The sequence below is a fragment of the Sinocyclocheilus anshuiensis genome, unplaced genomic scaffold (genome assembly GCF_001515605.1).
Source record: "Sinocyclocheilus anshuiensis isolate Anshui unplaced genomic scaffold, SAMN03320099.WGS_v1.1 scaffold912, whole genome shotgun sequence".
In the NCBI taxonomy this organism is placed as follows: domain Eukaryota; kingdom Metazoa; phylum Chordata; class Actinopteri; order Cypriniformes; family Cyprinidae; genus Sinocyclocheilus; species Sinocyclocheilus anshuiensis.
The window spans coordinates 411,260-418,655 of record NW_015549618.1 but is presented as its reverse complement, the minus strand read 5'-3'; the positions used below and the strand labels follow the sequence as shown (position 1 = coordinate 418,655).

The 7,396-nt window shown below is 39.4% G+C and overlaps 1 pseudogene; it reads left to right on the top strand.

Annotated features, from left to right (window-relative positions):
* The first annotated feature begins 951 nt into the window (after positions 1-951).
* The window catches only part of LOC107659325 (calpain-2 catalytic subunit-like), an 11,397-nt pseudogene continuing 4,952 nt past the window's right edge, over positions 952-7,396 (top strand).

Here is a 7,396-nt window from a genome sequence, read left to right as displayed (position 1 = left end):
CTTATTTCAGAATAATCAGTGGCACAGTTTAACTCCATGTGGCTTAACCTACCCTATCCCTAGGCTCAATTTACCTCTCACTGGGGGCAAGTTGAGCCAAGAGAGCACTTTTTTTCTGGAAAGATATATTTTAAAAGCAGTTTATTTTAGATCCAATGTTATTATTCCCAAGGATGCACCACATCCTGAAATGTATGCATGTATAAATTGGACCCATTACTGTCATGTGCTCACTTTAAACACGGCACAAGTAAAAACATGGCTCAACTCACTCCCTAGTTAACACTGTACAAACAGAAATGTTATAATATACCAAGCAATACAGAAAACTCCAAATCGCAATCACAAAATGTTCGGTGACTTAATTTAAGCAAGTGATTTGATATTTTGACATTTGTTAGGGGGGAAAAAGGGGTGATTTGTGGTATCTATCTAAGATTTTGAGATTGCATAAAACCATTAATAAACTAGAACTTTTAATCCCACAAATTTTAACGCTATGGTATACATTTGCCATTCTAAACACTTTGTGACAATAGTTTGAGGAGGGCAGTTTTCTGCTCCATCATGATGATGTTATGAATTCCTTCATGTTCATATGCTTATTTTGCCGTTTTATCTGCCGTTAATGGCCTACATATATTTACATATTTTTAAATGTAAATATATAATATGTGCAACGTAAATAACATTTACATTCACTTCTTTCCTTCCTTCACTTATAAATTTCCTAAAGTAAAGTAAATGAACTAAAGTGTTTACATTTTATTCAAAATGTATCTACTACAATGTGCTTTAGTTCATTTTGCATCAACTGGGTTACATGATGTGTAAAACAAAGTGAAAGCAACACCTGCCTCTATGTGTTGACAGGTGGGTCTGACTCCACCCCTCACTGCTTTACCATACAGCAGCTCTCACTTTACAACCAGCATCAGTCTCAGAGAAACACGCACATTACAGAAGCTTCAGAGAAACCTGAGTAAAGGGCAGCATGTCTAATATCGCTAAAGTTCTTTCTAGGAAGCAGGACAGAGGAGAAGGTGTGGGAACAAACGAGAAGGCGATTCCCTTCAACAAGCAGGACTACCAGACCCTGAAGCAGGAGTGTCTGGTGAAAAAAACCCTGTTCTGTGACCTGACCTTCCCTGCCGAATCCGACTCTCTGGGATACAATGAACTCGGACGGTACTCCTTCAAGACCAGAGGAGTGCAGTGGAAGAGACCTAAGGTACTGCAGTGAGTGTTTGCTTTCTTCCACACAGGTGGAGTTTGGGTAAATATTAAGGTGTGTTTAATAGAATTTATTTAAACACGAACCTTAAAATGTATTCTACCCAATTACCCAATATATGTTTTCCTGCGTGTGCGCCGATATGCTCACTATGGTAACCGACGGCGGCTCAGGTTTCTCTTTAGGTGTGAGGATGATCTTATGTGTGTGTTGATACTTACAACATGCAGACTCTCTGCTCATCAGTTTGCATTGTTATATAAATACAATGCTTTTTATCTGTATTTTTTTCTTTTATGAATACCCAGGCCACAGCACACTAGTTCAACTGAACCATTTACATGTGCTGTTTGCTAACAGCAAATACAAGCTATTGTTATTTAGGTGTACCTTTAACGTAACACTATCACCTCTAATTGTTCTCACATTGTCCCTTTTTAAAGGAGCTCTGCTCAAACCCGGAGTTCATTGTGGACGGCGCCAAACGGACAGACATCTGCCAAGGAGCTTTAGGTGAGGAACAAGCCTTTTGATCAGAATGATGTTCGGGTATGGCCTGTAGCATAATTCATAAATTATTTACGAATTCCAATAACAAATACAGGTGACGTGCAGCATTAAAAAAAACGTGATGAATATGGAATTTCAGGATATTTTTTTTATGCATTACTATATTAAATGAGGTGTTTAGTTACCTCTATCTGCTGGTGTGTCTGCTTTATGTTGACGTGAGTAAACTGTCCTCCACCCCAAACCCACACAGACTCGTATTGTGCAGTGCTAATGACCATGACACAACAAATATAATCGCTATATCAGGAATTATGTCACATCTGTGGCTTATGTGATACTCAATTTCTCAAAAACACATTAAATAACAATTACTTTTAACATTTAACTATCAACATTTAATTAAAAAAAAAAACACTGCCCAGTTAAAATGATACATGAAATTCCAAAAGAAATGGATTTAACTCAATTGAAACTGAAGTGATATGACTCAGTGCCTCCTTCAGTTTTTTTCATCCGTTTTGGTAAAAAAGCATAAAGTAGAAGGCATACAAAGTAAGAGGTATCATTTACTCTTAAAATAGAGGTTCTTTATTCACATTCATGGCTCCATGCGAAACTTCTAACATCCGTGGAATCCTGTCATTCCACAAAAAGGTAAAGAGGTTCCTCAGAATATTGAAATGTTATTTTTCACAATAAGAAGAAATGGTTCTTTTAGAACTGTTCACTGGAAGGTTCTGTGAAAACACCCTTTTGGAAGTTTTACTTAAGAATGTTCATGACCATAGCACAAATGGCGAAATACATGCTCAGGTTTTAGTGGCAAGTGGATAAGAACAAAGTATGAACAACAATAATAGTGATGCTAGCTTTAGTAACCACTAATTAAAGTTACTTCACAATGCAAGTGCATTTCTTGTGTTGTGGAAAAACATATTGTGAGATATGGGAGTGGTTAAAAACCTATACTTAAAGTTAAGCTTAAAGGTTGTAGGTTCAAACCCCACAATGGTCCAACCACCATCACCATTGAGCAAGATGTATACGCGCAGGATGCTCTTTGAGCAAAACATGGAAGCCCAGGTTGATCCTTGAGGGCTATATCTGTAAAAAGTGAACTGGAAGTCAGTTTGCATTAAACAATGAGCTCAATGCAGAAGTATTTGATTCATTGGCAGGTGACTGTTGGTTGCTGGCGGCTATTGCATCTTTGACTCTGGATAATGCAATTCTGGAACGTGTAGTTCCACCTGGACAGAGTTTTATAGAGGACTATGCCGGCATCTTTCACTTTCAGGTCAGAACATACATGGGATCAAAATGTCTGAGACCACACTAAAGATCTGGGATTGAAAACCTAGAAGAAAAGTAACAAAAAAAAAAAAAAATCACATAACATTAGAAAAAAATACAAAATTATTTTCACTAGTGGTCTCAGACTTTTGGACCTCATGTGAGTATTAATTACAACACATAACCCTATTAGAAGTCCAATGATAAATTAAGGGGACACTCTCAGACTGATCGTTGTTATTCACGTCTCTTTAGCTCTGGCAGTTTGGTGAATGGGTGGATGTTGTCATTGACGACCGGCTGCCCACCAGAGATGGGAAGCTGCTGTTTGTTCATTCAGCCGAGGGCTCGGAGTTCTGGAGCGCCCTGTTGGAAAAGGCCTATGCAAAGTAAGTGTACAGTATGTGTTTATTCATCATAAATTACCTGCTACTACTATCCCGAACTGTAATGCTGAACATCAAGATACTGAGTCATCTGAAACCGTTGGTAAACACTGTGCCAAACCACTGCCTACAAAACACACAATGTTCATACAACATGTCACATATCCATGACTTGACCAACCGGTGGTGCTGATTATTCCCATATTTTGAAGGCTTAACGGCTCATATGAAGCTCTGACGGGAGGTTCAACCACTGAGGGTTTTGAGGATTTCACTGGAGGCATCGCTGAGAACTACGAGTTGAGCAAAGCTCCTCCATACCTGTTTAAGCTCATGCAGAAAGCACTGACGCTGGGATCATTACTGGGCTGCTCCATTGATGTGAGTCACATTCCATTTCTGTTGTTTCACATCATTTAAACTTATAACTGTGGTCTGTGGTCTAATTAATAAACACGGTTTAAACAGCTAAGCTTTTACATTATTTATGAAGATTCAGGATATCAATTTCCTTGTGAAACCGAAAAAATTTGCTTGTGCTTTGTGGGTGATTTGCAGGCAACTTGCAAACAACACTTGCCACATATGCAAATGGTTTGGACTCACCCATATTTAAAGAAGGATTTTGTGTCTGGAAATATCAAATGTTAGCTCACTTGTGGCTCACACTAAATACCAGGAGTTTCATGTGTGATAATGATTATCATTGCTGTAATACATAATAAATAGGGATGCACTGATATAAACATGTTGGCTAATAATAATTTTTATTTTGAAGCTGATAACCACTATATTGTCCAATATACAGTATATACACACACACACTACTAGAGGTGGGTGATATGACTTTTTTTTTTGTTTTTTGTTTTTGTTTTTTTTTTTAATTAAAAATAAGAACAAAGAAACAAATTACAAACACAACAGAACAAAAATACAAGTTAAATGAACTTGTTTTTCAGCTACAGTAGGTTTATTTAACATCAGGTAAGTAATACTACATAAATTTAATAATCAAGTGTATAAAACACTGTTTAGTCTTCACTGCATGAATCAAATATGAATTGATTCCTATTAAAGAGCATCTTTTGTTGTTTTCATATTAACATGAATGACAGACAGCTGCAGGTAAAATAGGCCATTTCCCTTTAAGACAGACTGCACGGATCCAATATAGTGAAACACATCTAGTTTTCACCCAATTGTTTACATTTACGACTGTGTTTACATGAATACTCCACATGACAAGCATTTTGAAATAATTGTGTATTTGACCATTTAAGCACAATAAGACGAGAAAGAAAATTCTGAATTCTGAGGTGTAACTAACTGCATTGAGTTTGCACTGCATATGCATAACTGCACTGCTTATTGATTTTAATAACGTCTCGTCTAAATAACCCGAGACATTCCCTTTCAAGTTGGTCTCTCGACATTGCGTAAAATGCTAGGGGAACGCTTAAAATCCCTGCTGTGTAAAAAAAGTGCCATTCCTCGATCCAGCCAGGTTAATACAGCGTGGTGCGCGCTCCACCCCTCTAAATCTGGTACCGGACCTAGTTGAAACACCCAGACATGCACCTGGCAAATTGCGAAGATAGCGCCGACACCATCAGCATGCGCACAGTCGAGCAGCATGGACTAATGCGCATACAGGGTGTTCACAATGAAGCAACAAGTGAATTGGTGCATATATTTGACCAGCTTATATAAGCGGGACACATAAACGTTTTGAAAATGAGGACACAGCAATGAATTGGTGCATGCCACATAAACCCGGCCCTATAGCAGGACATATATATTACACATCCATTGTAACATTGCAAAGCGAGGTAAACGCACAGGAGTAACAGTAGAGTAGCAAGATAACAGCTGAAGCCCTTGAAGATTACTGAACAAAGTGTAAAAACAGGAAACTGTGCTATAAGCGCCTCAGTCATCCAATAACTACTCAGCCGCTGTCTTCTCCTTGCACAGACACAACATGCAGTAAGAAAGAGGGAATCTCCACATTATAAAACCTAGCAAATGTGTTTTGCAAAGACTATCCCGCCGCCAAACAAATGTCCTGTATAGACATACCTTTAAACCAGGCCCATGACGATGCCAAACTCCTCGTGGAGTGGGCTCAAACACCTACTGTGCAGTCGACTTCTCTGGAGGTACAAGACAAAACAAAGTTCTGTCATGACAAATCTCGGAGGGACTGGCATGGTAATGTACATGACAATGTTAATGTATTTGGTCTTGGCGGAATAGAATAGTACCGAGACTTGCTACTGCCAATACATCCACAACATGCTGCTGTGAGCATGTAAAAAATACTGCTGCTGCACATATAACTTATATGAATAACCCCCATAGCATACATGATCACCCCATAGCAGATCTATACAGGTGGAGCTGGGGGAGGTGGAGGGTTTCTGAAGTGTGCTGCAACTGCTACCACAAGCATTAGCCAAGTATTTGAATGTTGAGCAGCAACCTAATTGGCTACCAATACAGGAGAGAACCAGTCATATTGAGTTAGATCCATCGGACTGTGCCATCTAGAGTTTCATGCCAGAACTTTCGTATTTGACAGAGAGGGCTTGTAAATCCCCCACACACTTTCCAAATGCCAAAGCTGCAGTGCCATCTTGAATGAAAGCACTCTCAGCTCTCTCATCTCAGTCGGCTGCATATACTGTATGTAAGCATATAGTACATGAACAGGGCAATAGCACATGCTTTTTATATTTTACGTCAGATAGGAATGCAGGAATTGACTCGTCGTAGGCCCAAAACCTAAACTTCTTATCTCAAGCTGCCGCAGCTTCTGCCTCTGCGGCTCGGCGGCAGAGGGGAAAAGAAGTGAGCGAACAGTTTATCTGTCATAATATAAAAGACTCACCAGAATGCTGCAGGGAACAGCAATCCAGGCACCGTCCACTGGAGAGTGTGCCTTCAACGGCGGGCATTAGGAGTCTTAATAGCTATGTGAACGAAAAAGATTCTGAGGTTATATGGCACTCGGCACTGACTTTATAGTGGCTGAGCCCGCCAACCAGGCAAGCACTAAACGACATTGGCTATTGCAGTGCAATAGCTTGATTCAATAAGGCTTCAGCAAGGTTTGAAGAAAGGGATTTCCCCTAGCGTTTTACACAATGTCAAGAGACTGACTTGAAATGGAACTCTATTTAACATAAAGCTTGTCCCACTCTGTATTTTCTCATTCATGCTTGTTTCATTTTCAATTTGGTGTATATAATTTGTAAGTGTGCTATGCGATATATAAATTTACTGCGAAAATACAGTAAAAACCGTAATATTGTGAAACATTGCGATCTAAAATAATTGTTTTCTATTTGAATATGTTTTAAAATGTAATTTATTTCTGTGATGCAAAGCTGAATTTTTTGCATAATCATTGAGCAGATTACCAGTTCATATGAGTCAGAGGCGGTGACGAGTCTGAAGCTGGTGAAGGGTCATGCCTACTCCGTCACGGGCGTAGAGGAGGTCAGAAACCGGCACCGACACTGAAATATGGATTTGATAGGAAAAACTTAAAGATGCTCTAATGGCTGTCATCTTACAGGTTCATTCCTACGGCTGTCTGGTTCAGCTGGTGCGTATCAGGAACCCGTGGGGTCAGGTGGAGTGGACAGGCCCTTGGAGTGACAAGTGAGTTTCCCTAAACAGATCTTACTCCTTCAACATCAGTCCTGAGAGTCCGGTCAAATATTTCCAATGTCTTTTTCAGTTCCAAAGAGTGGAACAGCATCCAACCAGAGGAGAAAGCTAAACTGGTTTATTCAGGTGAAGATGGAGAGTTCTGGTAAGAGAGCTTGAGCATTTGACCCTCAACAATGTAAAAAAATATGTTGACGAATACTGACAAATCTTCCTTGTCCTGTCAGGATGGACTATTCAGACTTCATACAGCAGTTCTCAAAGTTGGAGATCTGTAATCTGACTCCAGACACTC